General features: G+C 39.9%; 1 protein-coding gene across 1 annotated transcript in view; it reads right to left on the bottom strand.

Moving 5' to 3' along the window:
- ALDH1L1 (aldehyde dehydrogenase 1 family member L1) overlaps nt 1-15,756 on the bottom strand; it is a gene marked incomplete at its 3' end in the record, with an annotated part of 110,404 nt that extends 94,648 nt beyond the window's left edge. The window contains 1 exon segment of the mRNA XM_053670282.1: nt 15,649-15,756.
- Between the last annotated feature and the right edge of the window lie 3,500 nt (nt 15,757-19,256).

The following is a 19,256-nucleotide window of genomic DNA, read 5'->3' as shown; positions in this document are numbered from 1 at the left end:
ACTCTTCTGCTGTCATAAACCATTTTGCTTCCCCTTCCAACTGATTACACATTCATGATAAAAGGAGTAGGTGGAAACGGAGAACATCGAGATACCTGAAAGAGTCTGCACCACTGAAACTCACAGGTATTATACCACACAGGTTCACAACATAAACCCAGGGTGTCAGAATAGATCAATTTTAGAAGCTAAGGCTAACAAGAAGAGTCTCACAAACAATGGGAAGACAAAGAAACAATCCCAAAATGAAAGAAAAAGCAGAAATTTCAGAAAGAATGGTAGATGAAATAGAGGCTAATCAACTATCAGATAGTGAACTCAAAGCATTGGTTATCAGGAAGTTCAAAGAGCTCACAATGAGCTACCAGAAACTACACAGAAGCTACAATGATCTCACCACAAACTTTATCAACATGAAAAAGGAAATAAAACTATCGGTAAGAGACAAGAGGAAATGAAGAATACAACTTCTGAATTGAAGAATACAGTAGAAAGTTTCAAAAGTAGGATAGATGAGGCAGAGGATAGGATTAGCGAGCTAGAGGACAAAGTAGAAAGCATCTCACAGAAAGAGCAGGAAAATGAAAAGAAACTCAGAAAGAATGAAGAGGGATTAAGAGAAATACAAGACAATGTAAAACGTAATAATATCCGAATAATAGGGATACCAGAAGGAGAAGAAGAAGAACAAGGGATAGGAAACATATTCGAAAGAGTAATTGGAGAAAATTTCCCTAATTTGATAAGAGAAAAAGTCACACAAATCCAGGAATCACAGAGAGTCCCCATCAAGAGGAACCCAAGGAGGCCCACTTCAAGACACATCATCATCAAAATGGCAAAATTGTAAGATAAACAGAGAATCTTAAAGGTAGCAAGGGAGAAAAAAGAAGTAACATACAAGGGAGCCCCAATAAGGTTAGCTACTGATTTCTCAATGGAAACACTCCAAGCAAGAAGACAATGGCAAGAAATATTCCAAGTAAAGAGAACCAGAGGCCTACAACAAAGGCTACTTTACCCAGGAAGGCTCTCAATCAAGATACAAGGCCAAATAAGGAGCTTCCAACACAAAAGAAGTCTAAAAGAATATGCCTCCACCAAACCAGCTCTACAAGAAATACTAAAAGGACTACTTTAAGGAAAGGAAGGAAAAGAGACAGAGAGGGACACAGGTACAAAAATGGCAATGAATAAGTACCTATCAATAATAACCTTAAACGTAAATGGATTAAAATCTCCAATCAAAAGACATAGAACAGCTGCATGGATAAGAAAGCATGACCCTCACATATGCTGCCAACAAGAGACACACCTCAGGACAAAACACCATCACGGACTAAAAGTGAAGGGCTGGAAAGAAATTTACCAAGCAAATGGACAAGAAAAAAAAGGCTGGGGTAGCAATTCTCATATCAGACAAAACAGACTTCAAAAAGAAGGCCACAAAGACAGACCCAGAAAGTCACTTCATAATACTCAAGGAAAAAATCCACGAAGAAGACATTAACATCATAAATATATATGCACCAAACATAGGAGCACCAAAATATATCAAGAAAGTCTTAGAGGACTACAAGAAAAATATTGATAACAACACAATTATAGTAGGGGATTTGAACACCCCACTATCAAAAATGGACATATCTTCCAAACAAATTATCAACAAAGATATTGTGGCATTAAGCAACACCCTAGATGAAATGGACTTAACTGATATATATAGAGCCCTTCATCCCAAAGAAGCTAAATACACATTCTTTTCAAATGCACATGGAACATTTTCAAAAATAGACCAATGACAGGACACAAAACGAGCCTCAACAAATTCAAGAAAATTGAAATCATACCAAGCATTTTCTCTGACCACAAGGGACTGAAACTGGAAACCAACCCCAAAGGAAAAAACCCAATGCACCCAAAATCATGGAGACTAAATGGTATGCTATTAAACAATGAATGGGTCAAGAATGAAATTAGGGAAGAAATCAAAAAGTTTCTGGAAACAAGTGAAAACTATCTCACAACAACCCAAAACTTATGGGACACAACCAAGGCAGTCCTGAGAGGGAAGTTTATAGCAATATAGGCCTACCTAAAGAAGATAGAAACATTTCAAACAACCTTACCCTATGCCTGCAAGAACTCCAGGAACAACAAGAAAAACAGCCCAGAGAAAGTAGAAGGAAGGAAATAACCAAGATCAGAGCAGAACTAAATGACATAGAGACTAAAGGCACAATTCTAAGCATCAATGAATTGAGGAGTTGGTTCTTTGAAAAGATAAACAAAATAGAGAAGCCTTTAAGTAGGCTCATCAAGAAAAGAAGAGAGAGGACTCAAATAAACACAATGAGAAATGAAAGAGGAGAGATTACAACTGATACCACAGAAATAGAAAGGATTGTAAGAAATTACTATGGAGAACTATATGCCAAGAAATTTGAAAACCTATGGGAAATGAACACATTTCTGAAAAATATAATTTTCCAAAACTTAATGAAAAAGAAGCAAAAAATCTAAACACACCAATAACAGCAAAAGAAATGGAAGCAGTAATCAAGAAACTCCCATCACACAAAAGCCCTGGACCAGATGGGTTCAGAGGAGAATTCTATAAAGCATTTAAGGAAGAGCTAACCCCTATTTTTCACAGACTATTCCAAAAAATCCAGAAGGATGGAAAACTCCCAAATTCTTTTTATGAAGCCAGCATCATCCTAATTCCAAAACCAGATAGAGACACAACAAAGAAAGAAAACTTCAGGCCAATATTGCTGGTGAACATAGACATTAAAATCCTCAACAAAATATTGGCAAACCGCATCCAACAATATATAAAAAAGATTATATACCATGACCGAGTGAGATTCATCCCAGGAATGCAAGGATAGTGCAACATTCGCAAATCAGTAAATGAAAAACATCACATAAACAAAAGCAAAGACAAAACCCACATGATCATATCAATAGAGGTGGAAAAAGCTTTTGATAAGGTACAACATCCATTTATGATATAAACACACAGCAAAGTGGGAATAGAGGGAGCATTCCTCAATATAATAAAGGCCATATATGAGAGACCTACAGCCAATATCATACTTAATGGACAAAAACTAAAAGCTTTTCAACTAAGATCAGGAACAAGACAAGGGTTTCCACTTTCACCACCTCTATTTAATATAGTTTTGGAAGTTTTGGTCACAGCGATTAGGCAAGAAAAGGAAATAAAAGGCATCCAAATAGGAAAGGAGGCAACAAAACTGTCACTGTTTGCAGATGACAGGATATTGTACATGGGAAGTGCTACAGACTCTACCAAAAAAATTACTCAAATTAATTAATGAATTTGGCAAAACAGCAGGATACAAAGTCAATATCCAGAAATCAAAGGCATTTTTTTATACAAACAATGAATCAGCAGAAGCAGAAATCAAGGAAAAAATCCCATTCGATATAGCAAAAAGAAAAATAAAATATCTGGGAATAAACCTAACCAAGGAGGTAAAAGACCTGTATGCAGAAAACTACACAGCACTGAAGAAAGAAATCAGGGAAGACACAAACAAATGGAAACATATACCGTGTTCATGGATTGGAAGAATTAACATCATCAAAATGTCCATACTACCCAAAGCAATATACAGATTCAATGCAATACCTATTAAAGTACCAATGGCGTATTTCACAGACATAGAACAAACACTTCAAAAATTTATATGGAATCATAAACGAGCCCGAATAGCAGCTGCTCTTTTGAGAAAGAAGAACAAAGTAGGAGGGATCACAATACCTGATATCAAACTGTATTACAGGGCCACTGTAATCAAAACAGCCTGGCACTGGCATAAAAACAGGCACATAGACCAATGGAACAGAACAGAGAGCCCAGAAATCAACCCAACTCTCTACAGTCAATTAATATGCGACAAAGGGGGCAGTAACATAAAATGGAGTAAAGATAGCCTCTTCAACAAATGGTGTTGGGAGAACTGGACAGCTACGTGCAAAAAAATGAAACTGGAGCACCAACCTACGCCATACACCAAAATAAATTCAAGGTGGATAAAAGACTTAAATATAAGCCGTGACACCATTAAAGTCCTAGAGGAGAACATTGGCAAGAAAATCTCAGATACTCCACGCAGCAACATTTTTACCGATATGTCCCCTAGAGCAAGAGATATACAGGAAAGAATAAACAAATGGGACCTCATCAAAATAAAAAGCTTCTGCATGGCCAAAGAAAACAGTATTAAATTAGCAAGACAACCAACTGTATGGGAAAACATATTTGCCAATGATACCTCAGACAAAGGTTTAATCTCCAAAATATACAAAGAACTTACACAACTCCACTCTAAGAAGACACCCAACCCAATTAGAAAATGGGCAAAAGGACTTGAACAGACACTTCTCTAAAGAGGACATACAGAATATCCAGAGACACATGAAGAGATGCTCAATATCGTTAGCTATCAGAGAGATGCAAATTAAAACCACAATGAGATACCACTTTACACCAGTCAGGATGGCTATCATAAACAAAGCAACAAACAACAAATGTTGGAGAGGGTGTGGGGAAAAGGGGTCTTTAGTTCACTGTTGGTGGGATTGTAGACTGGTACAACCATTATGGAAAACAGTATGGACTTTTCTCAGAAAAATAAAAATTGACCTGCCTTTTGACCCAGCAATTCCACTGCTAGGATTATACCCCAAGAATCCTAAAACATCCATTTCAAAGAACCTATGCACCACAATGTTCATAGCAGCACAATTTACAATAGCCAAGAGATGGAAGCAACCAAGGTGCCCATCAGTAAATGAATGGATCAAAAAATTGTGGTACATATACACCATGGAATTCTATGCAGCAGAGAGAAAGAAGGAGCTACTACCTTTTGCAACAACATGGATGGAACTGGAAAGCATTATGCTGAGTGAAATAGGCCAGGTGTGAAAGACAAATACCATATGATCTCACCTTTGACAGGAAGCTAAAGAATAAAACAAACAAGCAAAGAGAATAAAAACAAAGACACTGAAATAGAGAACAAGAGGACTGTGACCAGAGGGGAGAGGGAAGGGAAGTTAAGGGGAAAAAGGGGGAGGGATTTTGAGGAACAAGTATGAAAGACACAGAGATGAGGACTGGGGGGGGATGGGAGGGAGGGGGGAGACCGGGCGGGGGGGTGGGGTGGGATGGGAGAAATAGATTAAAAAAAATGTACTTGAAAAGTAACTAAATAAAATTTAATATTAAAAAAAGAAAGAAAGAAAAAATCCCATTCGATATAGCAAAAAGAAAAATAAAATATCTGGGAATAAACCTAACCAAGGAGGTAAAAGACCTGTATGCAGAAAACTACACAGCACTGAAGAAAGAAATCAGGGAAGACACAAACAAATGGAAACGTATTCCTTGTTCATGGATTGGAAGAATTAACATCATCAAAATGTCCATACTACCCAAAGCAATATACAGATTCAATGCAGTACCTATTAAAGTACCAATGGCATATTTCACAGACATAGAACAAACACTTCAGAAATTTATTTGGAACCATAAATGACCCCGAATAGCTGCTGCACTTTTGAGAAAGAAGAACAAAGTAGGAGGAATCACAATACCTGATATCAAACTGTATTACAAGGCCACTGTAATCAAAACAGCTGGGTACTGGCATAAAAACAGGCACATAGACCAATGGAACAGAACAGAGAGCCCAGAAATCAACCCAACTCTCTACAGTCAATTAATATGCGACAAAGGGGGCAGTAACATAAAATGGAGTAAAGATAGCCTCTTCAACAAATGGTGTTGGGAGAAATGGACAGCTACGTGCAAAAACAATGAAACTTGAGCACAGACTTAAACCATACACCAAAATAAATTCAAGGTGGATAAAAGACTTAAATATAAGCCGTGGCACCATTAAAGTCCTAGAGGAGAACATTGGCAAGAAAATCTCAGATATTTCACGCAGCAACATTTTCACCGATATGTCCCCTAAAGCAAGGGATATAAAGGAAAGAATAAACAAATGGGATCTCATCTAAATAAAAAGCTTCTGCATAGCTAAAGAAAACAGTATTAAATTAGCAAGACAACCAACTGTATGGGAAAACATATTTGCCAATGATACCTCAGACAAAGGTTTAATCTCCAAAATATACAAAGAACTTACAGGACTCCACTCTAAGAAGACATCTAACCCAATTAAAAAATGGGAAAAGGACTTGAACAGACACTTCTCCAAGGAGCACATACAGAATATCCAGAGACACATAAAGAGATGCTCAATATCATTAGCTATCAGAGAGATGCAAATTAAAACCACAGTGAGATACCACTTTACACCTGCCAGGATGGCTATCATAAACAAAGCAACAAACAACAAATGTTGGAGAGGTTGTGAAGAAAAGGGGTCTTTAGTTCACTGTTCGTGGGAGTGCAGACTGGTACAACCATTATGGAAAACAGTATGGAATTTTCTCAGAAAAATAAAAATCAACCTGCCTTTTGACCCAGCAATTCCACTGCTAGGATTATATCCTAAGAACCCTAAAACATCCATTTCAAAGAACCTATGCACCACAATGTTCATAGCAGCACAATTTACAATAGCCAAGAGATGGAAGCCACCTAGGTGCCTGACAGTAAATGAATGGATCAAAAAATTGTGGTACATATACACAATGGAATTCTATGCAGCAGAGAGAAAGAAGGAGCTACTACCCTTTGCAACAACATGGATGGAACTGGAAAGCATTATGCTGAGTGAAATAGGCCAGGAGTTGAAAGACAAATACCATATGATCTCACCTTTAACAGGAAGCTAAACAACAAACAAACAAGCAAGCAGGAAAAAAAAAAGAAAAAACAAAGACACTGAAATAGAGGACAAGGGGACAGTGACCAGAGGGAAGAGGGAAGGAAATTTAAGGGGTAGAAAGGGGGAGGGATTTGGAGGAACAAATAGGAAGGACACAGGGATGAGAACTAAGTGGGGTAGAAATGGGAGGGAGGTGGGAGCACAGGGCAGGGGTGGGGGCCTGGGATGGGAGAAATCGACAAAAAACTCTACTTCAAAAATAACTAAATAAAATTATTTAAATAAATAAAGAAATAAATCTATGCCTGCCTATATAAAAAATAAAATAAAATATAAAAAATAAATGATAAAAAAAGAAACATTCATCCAGACCAGTAGGAGAGCCAGAAATGGGCAGTGGGGTGGAGAGGGCCCGCAGCAAGGTAGGTGGGGCAGCTGAAGGAAAGGGGCAGGCAAGGCAGCGGCTGGTGAAGTGGGTGGTCCCACATTAGCATGCAGATAAACAGGGAGGAACAAGTGGGAGTGATACAGACTGCAAAATCCAGGGTTCCAGTGTGGAGAAATAAAGCTTCAAAACTGCTGACTGAAAAAACCTGTGGGGGTTGAGATGGCAGGAGAAACTCCCGGCATCACTAGAAAGTTTGTTGGAGAGACTCAAAGGGGCCTAGAATCTACACAAGCCCACCCACTGGGAATCAGGACCAGAAGTGCCCAATTTGCTTGTGGGTAGCAGAGGAAGTGACTGAAAGCTTGCAGAGAGCCAAGCAACATCATTGTTCCCTCTTGGACCCTTCCCTCAGGTACAGCACCACCATGCAGCTAGGTAGGTTACCCCGTTCTGGTGAATACCTAAGGCTCTCCCCTTTATTGCATAACAGCCATGCCAAGACAAAAAAAAGATTGCTCAAATGAAAGAAGAGATCAAACCTCCAGAAAAAATACAACTAAGCAACGAAGAGATAACCAACCTATCAGATGCACAGTTCAAAGCACTGGTAATCAGGATGCTCACAGAATTAGTTGAGTATGGTCACAAAATAGAGGAGAAAGTCAAGGCTATGCAAAGTGAAATAAAGAAAAACATGCAGGAAAAAAAAACAGTGAAGGGAAGGAAAGCAGGACTCAAACCAATGGTTTGGACTAGAAGGAGGAAACTAACATTCAACCAGAATAGAATGAAGAAATAATTGAAAAAAATAAGGAGAGGCTTAGGAATCTCTGGGACAACTTTAAAGGTTCCAACATATAAATCATAGAGGTGCCAGAAGTAGAAGAACAGCAGCAAGAAATTGAAAATTTATTCGAAAAAATAATGGTGAACTTCGCCAGTCTGACAAAGGAAATAGACTTCCAAAAGTCCAGGAGGCTCAGAGAGTCCCAAAGAAGTTGGACTCAAAGAAGAACACACCAAAGCACATCATAATTAAGCTACCCAAGATTAAAGACAAAAATAGAATCTTAAAAGCAGCAAGAGAAAAGGAGACAGCTACCTACAAAGGAGTGCCCATAAGTCTATCAGCTGACTTCTGAAAAGAAACCTTATAGACAAGAAAGGGCTGGAAACAAGTACTTGAAGTCATGAAAGGCACAGACCCATATCCAAGATTACTCTAACCAGCAAAGCTATCATTTAGAATGGAAGGGCAGATAAAGTGCTTCCCGGATAAGGTCAAGTTAAAGGAGTTTATCATGAACAAGCCCTTACTGTATGAAATGTTAAAGGCACTTATCCAAGAAAAAGAAGATGATCAAAACTATCAACCATAAAATGACAACAAACTCACAACTATCAAGAAGTGAACCTAAAAAAAAAAAAGCAAAAACAAATTAAGAAACAACTAGAACACAAACAGAATTACGGAAATGGAGACCACATGGAGGATTATAGGGGTGGGGGGAAAATAAGGGGAAAAAGTACAAGAAAGAAGGAGCATAAATGGTAGGTACAAAGTAGACAGGGAGAGGTTAAGAATAATATAATAAACAGAGCAGCCAAAGAACTTATACGTATGACCCATGGACATGAACTAAGGGTAGGGGAATGTGAGTGGAAGGGATAGTGCAAAAGGGAATAAAAGGAGTAAAAATGGGACAACTGTAATAGCACAATCAATAAAATACATTTTAAAAAGTCTCCAGTTCAATTCCCACTTAGGGCACATGCCTGGGTTATGGGCCAAGTCCTCAGCAGGGAGTATGTGAGAGGCAACCACATACTGATGTTTCTCTCCCTGTCTTTCTCCCTCCATTCCCCACTCTTTAAAAATAAATAAATAATATCTTTTAAAAAATTCCAGCAGTTATTTCACAGATATTAACAAATTAGATTATAAATTTTATATGGAATGGCAAAAGATTTGGAATATCCAACACAATATTGAAAGAGAGGGACAGAGCCAAAGAACTAATATTATATGATTTCAAGACCTGCTACAAAACTACAGTAATCAAGACAGCATGGACTGAAATTGAGAAAAGGCTGGCAGTAACCAGAGAGAGGGGAGGGGATTATAGGGGAAAAGGGTGAAGGGTTTACAGGAACAATTATAAAGGACACATGGACAATAACAAGGGGGGGTGGATACATGGGAGGGATATAGGGAGGGCTGGGGTGTGGGGAAAGGCAGAAAACTGTACTTGAACAACAATTAAAAAAGTTAAAAAAATACCCACCACCACCACCACCATCACCAAGACAGCATGGTATTAGCAAAGGAATAGACAAGTACATCAATAAACAGAGTACAGCACCCAGAAATAAAGTAACACAAAGGTAGTTAACTGATCTTTGACAAGGGAGCAAAGGCAATACAGTGGAGAAAGAACAAACTTTTCAACAAATGATTCCTGAACAACTGGATATCCACATGGGGGAAAAAAAGGACTCAGAATCAAACACAGACATAAATATGAAATATAGAACTGTAAAAATCCTGGAAGATAAAACAGGAGAATATCTAGGTAATTTTGGTTTTGGCTTTTTAGGTTCAACACCAAAAGCACAATGCATGAAAGAAAAAAATTAATAAAATGGACTTCAATAAAAATGAAAACCTCTGCTCTTCAGAACACACTGTTATAAGAATAAAAAGAAGCCATTGAGAGAGAAAAACTATTGCAAAACATATACCCAATGAAAAGACTGGTATTTACAGCAGAAGCAGAAATCAAGAAAAAAATCCCATTCGATATAGCAAAAAGAAAAATAAAATATCTGGGAATAAACCTAACCAAGGAGGTAAAAGACCTGTATGCAGAAAACTACACAGCACTGAAGAAAGAAATCAGGGAAGACACAAACAAATGGAAACATATTCCTTGTTCATGGATTGGAAGAATTAACATCATCAAAATGTCCATACTACCCAAAGCAATATACAGATTCAATGCAGTACCTATTAAAGTACCAATGGCATATTTCAGAGACATAGAACAAACACTTCAGAAATTTATTTGGAACCATAAATGACCCCGAATAGCTGCTGCACTTTTGAGAAAGAAGAACAAAGTAGGAGGAATCACAATACCTGATATCAAACTGTATTACAAGGCCACTGTAATCAAAACAGCTGGGTACTGGCATAAAAACAGGCACATAGACCAATGGAACAGAACAGAGAGCCCAGAAATCAACCCAACTCTCTACAGTCAATTAATATGCGACAAAGGGGGCAGTAACATAAAATGGAGTAAAGATAGCCTCTTCAACAAATGGTGTTGGGAGAAATGGACAGCTACGTGCAAAAAAATGAAACTTGAGCACCAACTTACACCATACACCAAAATAAATTCAAGGTGGATAAAAGACTTAAATATAAGCCGTGGCACCATTAAAGTCCTAGAGGAGAACATTGGCAAGAAAATCTCAGATATTCCACGCAGCAACATTTTCACCGATATGTCCCCTAAAGCAAGGGATATAAAGGAAAGAATAAACAAATGGGATCTCATCTAAATAAAAAGCTTCTGCGTGGCTAAAGAAAACAGTATTAAATTAGCAAGACAACCAACTGTATGGGAAAACATATTTGCCAATGATACCTCAGACAAAGGTTTAATCTCCAAAATATACAAAGAACTTACAGGACTCCACTCTAAGAAGACATCTAACCCAATTAAAAAATGGGAAAAGGACTTGAACAGACACTTCTCCAAGGAGCACATACAGAATATCCAGAGACACATAAAGAGATGCTCAATATCATTAGCTATCAGAGAGATGCAAATTAAAACCACAGTGAGATACCACTTTACACCTGTCAGGATGGCTATCATAAACAAAGCAACAAACAACAAATGTTGGAGAGGTTGTGAAGAAAAGGGGTCTTTAGTTCACTGTTGGTGGGAGTGCAGACTGGTACAACCATTATGGAAAACAGTATGGAATTTTCTCAGAAAAATAAAAATCAACCTGCCTTTTGACCCAGCAATTCCACTGCTAGGATTATATCCTAAGAACCCTAAAACATCCATTTCAAAGAACCTATGCACCACAATGTTCATAGCAGCACAATTTACAATAGCCAAGAGATGGAAGCCACCTAGGTGCCTGACAGTAAATGAATGGATCAAAAAATTGTGGTACATATACACAATGGAATTCTATGCAGCAGAGAGAAAGAAGGAGCTACTACCCTTTGCAACAACATGGATGGAACTGGAAAGCATTATGCTGAGTGAAATAGGCCAGGAGTTGAAAGACAAATACCATATGATCTCACCTTTAACAGGAAGCTAAACAACAAACAAACAAGCAAGCAGGAAAAAAAAAAGAAAAAACAAAGACACTGAAATAGAGGACAAGGGGACAGTGACCAGAGGGAAGAGGGAAGGAAATTTAAGGGGTAGAAAGGGGGAGGGATTTGGAGGAACAAATGTGAAGGACGCAGGTACGAGAGCTAGGGGGGGTGGAGAAGGGAGGGAAGTGGGGAGCACAGGACGGGGGGTGGCTGGGATGGGAGAAATTGACAAAAAACTGTACTTGAAAAATAACTAAATTTAAAAAAATTAGAAAGAAGAAAAGAAAAGACTGGTATTCAAATTACACAAAGGAACCATAAAACTCAACATAAAAAAACCCCACAAACTATCTAATTAAAAAATGGTAGAAAGACCTGAACAAACTCCTCACCAAAAAAGATATACATATGGCAAAAAAGCATATGAAAAGATGCTCAACATCATATGTTATTAAGGACTACAAATTAAAACAGCAGTAACACACCACTATGCACCTATTATAATGACTATAATCCAAAACATTAACAACACCAAGTGCTGACAAGAATATGTAGCAACAGGAACTCTCATTCATTGATGCTGGAAATGCAAAGTGATACAGCCATTTTAGAAAATAGTTTAGCTGTTTATTACAGAATTAAACATACTCTTTTCATACAATCCAGCAATTGCATTCCTTGGTACTTATTTAAAGGAGTTGAAAATTTATGTCTTACACAAAAGATAAATTTTACCTGTATATGGAAATTTATAGCTGCTTTCTTCATAGTTAGTAAAACTTGGAAGCAACCAAGATATCCTTCAGTAGGAGAATGGATAATAAACCAGGGTACATCCAGACAATGAAATATTACTCAGCGCTAAAAGAAATGATCTATCAAGCCACGAAGAAACATAAAGAGACCTAAAATGTATATTCCTTAGTGAAAGAAGCCACTATTAAAAGGCTATATACTATATGATTCCAACTACATGACAGTCTCAAAATGGCAAAACTAAGGGGGCAGTTAAAAGATCTGGGGTTGCCAGAGGTTTGGTAGGAAAGGGAGAAATTAGCAGGTGGAGCACAGAAGTTTTTAAAAAACTGTTCTAAAAAACCTATCTGTTAATTTAATTAATGAGACAAATAAAATAAATCTAACTCTATGGTTCATATTTTACTCCAAAATATAGTTTAACTGGGTTTAAAATTATTTAAAATATTAAATATAGAAAGAAAATGTTAAAGTATTAGAAAATACTGATACATTTTGGGCTTTACAAACCTGACATTATAGGAGATATATAAAAGAAAGGATGTGATAAACTTTCATACATGAAAATTTTACATTTCTGAAACAATTTCCAAAAAAAATGCTAATAGACCATTACAAACATGTTTAAATTACAGGTAATTTTCACAAATGTAAAATAAAACAAGGGACTCTTTTTTCTCCTGCAAAACTGAAAGATATTTACACAATATAAATATCTGATGTTGGCTAGGCTACACAAAATGGACAATCTTATATACTGTTGATAGTGGTATACGATAGGTAGACAACTTGGTGCACTGATAAATTGGTGCAAACTCTCTAGAGGAAAATTTGGCAATAAATACCAAAACTCTAAAAATAGTTCTTCGGACTCAATTGGACTCAGCAATTTCACTTCTAAATTATGCTTAGACTAGCAAATAAAGACTTGAGTATTTTAAAATAATAATACATTCGTACTGTGTAAACCATGCAGCAGTTAGAAATAACAACATGATCTGTTTCATTCACAGGAATTTATGAGCCAAGACACCCCAACAACTAACACACTACTATAATTTTTTCAGGCATGTGTGCAAGCACCTATGTATGTGTAATTACAGTTTAAAATCTGAAGGATTCATACAGAGATGTTAAAAGTCACTGGATATAGTTGGGGGCATTCTGGGATTTTTATTTTATTTTTTTTGATGACTGCACCGATCTTTTTCTTACCAGAGTGCTCCGTTTTATATGGGTTTTTCCTACAATGGGCATGCATTCCTTGTGGAAAAATAAAGGGGTACAAAAAAGATTCCTTTGGAACCCGGTGGGGTTGTTGTGACAGTGGAGGAACTGTGGGAGAGGCCAACCATTGGCCCTTGGCGGAAGAAAGATCCGGTGCAAGGAGGGGAAGAAGCCAGAAAGAAGAGACTTCAAGAGCCCGTGGGGCACCTGGCCCCCTCCCAGCCACTCAGCCTCCCAGCCTCTGCTTCCTTCCTGAATTGGCACCACTCACTGTCCTTGTCCCAGACCGTGGGTCAGGAGGCTGTGGGTTGCTCTGGCAGCCATAGGGCTGTAAAGGCTTCCCAGGTCTTCTACCCCCAAGCCAGTGGAGCTGTGCTGTGCAGGAGCAGCAGCTCTGAGTCACCTGTTATGATCTAGTCCTGTGGCCTACAGAGAAATGCAGCTCAAGAAGGGGACGAGGTTCAGCTGAGCTGCCAGGTGTTCAGCCTTCATTCAGCCACAGGTGTCCATTTTTCTTACTGCCCTCCAAAGCTAAATCCTCTTCTGCAGCCTATTCAGCTTGGCACATGGTTAGCAGCACACTTCGCAGCTAGGGTTCCCTGGGGGAGTATCTTTCCTGAGGTCCTGAGTACCAGGGGCAGTCAGCAAGTGCAGGATACCTAGACCACCTGAGGCTGTAGAGCTGGTTTCTACCATGGCGAATCACTTCCATCTCAGACCCTCAATTTACTTGTCTCTACAAGGGGAATGTCACAGGATGGTCTCCCAGCATTGTTGCGAAGGTTAGAAACCAGTCTAGTTTCATAGCAGACCTCCTAGGGCCAGACATGGTGCATAATCTCATGTAATTCTCAAGCAACCTTAGGAGGTATGTGCAATTTTTTATCATCCTTCCCAATTTCAGCCAAAGAAACTAAGATTCAGATCTTAATAAACTTGTCTAAGGTCACAGAGTAGGGAAAAGTGGCAAGGATGTCCGAACCCACACTTCTTAACTACAAGTCTGGGAATACTTGTTAAATTCTGTTTCTGTCCCCAACTAGGGAAGATTTCTGCCTTTCCTAGGCAGGTGGCAAAGGAGGGGCCCCAACAGGTAAAAAGGAGGAGGGTGCTGGGCTCTGAGTAAGGCAACCCCAAGAGTCACCTTGTGGGGTCCTGCAGGGTTTTGGGTTCCTACCATGTGATGTAGACACAGGTAGAGCCAAACAAAATCCTTACCCTCTGAACGTATATAAAACTGAGAAACGCAGTAACTGTGCGTCTTGGTGCTTATCATAGTTTCTGCCTGTCCAGTGCCCATCCCGCCTCTGGGCAATTCCCCTTGTTCTAGCGCTGCCTTTTACCTAGGCACGGACCCCTCCCCTGAATCCCAACCTGACCAAACCTGTCTCAGGCAGGGTTATCTGTTTGCGTCTGGACACTCCGACACTCCTTCCCCCCACCCCCCCCCCCCCGTAGGGAGGCAATACAGAGGAGAATAAATCTGCCCATTGTTTCCTGACTTCCAGCTCTTGCTAGGTGGCTCCTTCCATCTGGAATGCCCCTCCTGCCACACCCACACCTGGACTACTCTATGCTCTTCCCAGCCTTACAGCTTTTGAGAATTTTCTCTACCTCTTGCACAGGACCAGTTAGGGGGTAGCTTTCCCAGTCCCTAGAGGAAGCAAGGAACTTAGGAAAGGCAGAAGGCCCAGGCGGATAGGTTGTCTCTGTCACAAACTATCAGTGTCATCTTCAGCTTGTCCCTTTTGCTCTCCAAACCTGTTTTCTCTTCTGTACCCGTGGTCTATAACGCCCACCCGAAGGGGCAGTGTATGCTCCATTAAGCGTCCTGCCCTGAGTTCCTACCCAGCCCCCTGCCATGGCCGATTAACTGAAGACCGTGGGCCACACTGGAGACTCGGCTGCCCCAAAGGCGATCCCAGATGCAGACCCCAAGCCCCCGCATTCCCCCGGTGATGCTCGTGAGCCCCGCAGAAAGCCCCAGAGCCTAGTGCCCCCCCCCCCCCCAGTGCCCACAGCAGCGAGTTGGGGCAGCCTGCTATTCTGGGTGAAGGTGGGGTGGATCGGGGTGCGGAGGCACTCACCTCACTCAGAAGGAAGAGCAGCTGTCCCGGACCTGAAAAGATTTTGGAGAGCTGTGCCCTGGCAGCTGGGGCTGGCGCAAACTGGTCTTGGGAGGCTGAGAGGTGGGACTGGCCCGGGCCAATCTGAGAGCAGCGGCCAACGGAGGCAAGAGGGGCGGGGATTCTAGGAGGGCAGAAAGTCACCACGCTTGGAACGACTCTCGCTGAAAGTCGGGCCTGGGCGCCTCACTAAGCCTCCCTGCGCTTGCTTGCTTTAGTAGAGAAGACTTGCTACCGACCCTTGCAGAATTCACAGGGCTTTGAAAAGGCCCAAACGCTCCGAGGTTCTGAGTACTTGCAAGGCTGATGTGGTAAGACGAAACTCTCGCCAAACACGGTAATTTTCGCCCACTCACTCAAAAAATAACGTGTCAAGTTCCTACCATGTGTTGTAGACACAAGTAGAGCCAAACAAAATCCTTGCCCTCTGAACTTCTATGGACCTGAGAAAGGCGGTAACTCCGAGTCTTGGTGCTTATCGGGTTTCTGCCTGTCCAGTGCCCATCCCGCCTTTCTGGGCAATTCCCCTTGTTCTAGCGCTGCCTTCCACTTAGTCTGGATGTCACGGACCTCTCTTGCTCCCAACCTGACCAAACCTGTCTCAGGCAGGGTTATCTGTTTTCCTCTGAACCAAAAAAAGGGGGGGGGGGGGGGGGCAGGAGAGAAAAGAATACAGAGGAGAATAAATCTGCCCATTGTGTCCTGACTTCCAGCTTTTGTCTAAGTGAATCCTTCCACCTGGAATGCTCCTACTGCCACACCCACAGCTGGACTTCTCTGTGCCTTTCCTAGCCTTACTGCTTTTGAAGGCTTTCTCTACCTGAATTCCAGCTACCTAGGCCTCTGTTCAGTGCCTGAACACATCAAACTTGCTCCAGCCTCAGGGCTTTTAAACTGACCTTTGCTGGAATGTTCTTCTCTCAAATACTAGGGAAGCATGCCCTCTCTCACCTTCACATAGTGATGTATATCAAATACCTGATGCAGAGCCCTAGAAAAACTGTTCTAGGTCACAGTCTAAAAGTTCCTCAGCCACTCTCATATCACATCATCCTGTTATACTTTCTTACTGTATGTCTGAGATTTTTCCTGTTCATTATTTGTTTATTGTCTGTCTCTACCAATAAATAGTATCTAAGCTTGAGGGGAGGAAACTGGTGTGATGTATTCACTGTTGTATTCCCAGTGCACAGTGATACTAAATATTTGTTGAATGGTTTAGTGCCCAATGCCAAGGTGAACACCCAAGATTGAGGTGACCTTCCTCTATGGAGGCTTCTAGCCAATTCTCAGGAGCTGTTTGCTTTTTCCTTCTGCACCAGCCTCCCGGTCTCCTGGTTATCCCTCACATACAAAGGGTGACCTTTGTATGACCTATTTTATGACCTTACTAACTCATAAAATTTCCATATGCTATTCATCTTCTTCCCCAAGGGAACTTCATTCGTACTTCAGGAGGTTTCTTATTAAATGTCACATCTTCAGAGAAGATTTCCTTAAGCACACACCCACTAGGACAGATTATATGACTATAGAAGGGCCTCTAATTTTCCTTCATGTACCTACCTCAACTGTAATTTTATTATGGCTTCTGGGGTTATTTGATTGACATGTCTTCCCCATTAGAACTTGAGAGCAAAGACTTGGTTCCCAAAAATTCCCCAACATTTAGTGGAGTGCCTTGTGTTTAGAAGTTGCTCGATAAAATTTGTAAAATATAGTATTGAATATCAGTGGCTTGGAATGAGAAAGTAGTGTGAATAAACCTTTGAAGCTAGAATAGAGAAGACAGAATAATAGGTGGTAATAGGAACCACTAGGTGGTAATAGGAACCAGCAAAAGAATGACTTGGAGATTGGGCACCCCAAAAATGTGTTAGAAAATCAAAGAAGAAACCATTATGTTTCTGGTTATGAGGAGCAGGAGAGGAGGGAAGTTTAAGCAGAAAGTTTAATAATATTGCTACCCGCAGTAACTGTAGAAAGTAGAAAATGTGCCATATGTTTTTGCTGATATATTTCCTAGGGAAAGGGAAACAAAGGAAAAAGTAAACAAAAGGGACTACACCAAACTAAAAAAGATGGCACAGCTAAAGAAGCCATCATCAAAATGAAAAGGAAACCCACTGTATGGGAGAACATATTCACCAATGATATATTTGATAGGGGGATTAATTTCAAATGATACATTTGATAGGGGATTATCAAGCATGTACAGATATTGTACAACTCAATGCCAGGAAGACAAACAATCCAATTAAAAATTATGGAAAGGACCTGAATAGACACTTCTGCAAAGAGTACATACAGATGACCAATAGACATGTTAAAAAATACTCAATGTCATTAATTATGAGAGAAATGCAAATTAAAACCACAAATGAAATACATGACTCCTGCCAGAATTGTTATCATCAGTATACATCAACAAACAAGTGTTGGTGAGGATGTGGAGAAAGGGGAACCCTCATGCACTGTTGGTGGGAATGCAGACTGGTGCAGCCTCTATGAAAAATGGCACAGAGTTTCCTCTAACAATTAAAAATGGAACTCTTATGGAAAAAAGGAACTCTTACCCTTTGCTGCAGCATGGATGGACCCGGAGATTATGATATCAAGTGAAATAAGCCAGTCAAAGAAAGACAAATACTATATGATCTCACTTATTTGTAGAATCTAATGAACAAAATAAACTGACAAACAAAATTAGACCAGAGGCAGGGATACATGGGACAGACTGCTAGATCTCAGAGGGGATTGGAGTGGGAGGGTGAGGGACAGGTTAGTCAATGAACATACATACATATCTCATTGACACAGACAACAGTGTGGTGAAGGTAGGGGTGCAGGGCAAAGGGAGGAAATGGGGGACATCTGTAATAGAGACATATATAAAGAAAATGTGCCAAATGAACTGACTTAATCTGGCTATGGAAATTTTCAAGCAGAATTGCTTCTTCTTGTTATGAATATTAAAATGTGAGAAAAGAGAGATAAACCAAAAGGACTGTTAAATTAAAAGGGACCAAAAATTACTGGATTTGAAAATTCCCAGCTTATCCAGATGTCAAATGATGTTTAAATTAATAAACAACTTTCAGGCAAAAATGTAGTCCAGGGCTATGCCAGCAAAAGATGGTCTAAAGATGAAGCCAAGAATATGCCTATTAAATCCATTGTTAAGTTCTCAGAAAGATCAAAAGTGGAACCTTAGAGTATTCAGTTAAACATGAGGACTTCCAAGAATCTTAAAGCTGTCATTTTAGCCAAAGCCCAAAGTAGAGAACAGTTGTCTAAAGGAGTGAATCTCAGTAAGAGTTTCAGAAAACATACAGGTTTTAAAAAGAATTATATTGGCAAAACAGTATCAACTTGGGAGTTTGGACTAAAAGAATTAGAGATGGTACAAAATAAGAAGAGACTTCTGAAACTGCCCTTCCTGCGCCACCCCAATTCTACTGAAGCAGTCTAAGAAAGTACATAGATGCAAACATGGGCTACATTTCATGGAAACAACAGGAAGACCTGAGAGCAGAACAGAGTCCACAGATGGAACCCAGAGCATGGAG

The sequence above is a fragment of the Artibeus jamaicensis genome, unplaced genomic scaffold (genome assembly GCF_021234435.1).
Source record: "Artibeus jamaicensis isolate MK-2021 breed Jamaican fruit bat unplaced genomic scaffold, CSHL_Jam_final contig_558, whole genome shotgun sequence".
NCBI lineage: Eukaryota > Metazoa > Chordata > Mammalia > Chiroptera > Phyllostomidae > Artibeus > Artibeus jamaicensis.
This window is presented reverse-complemented; position numbering and strand designations above follow the sequence as displayed.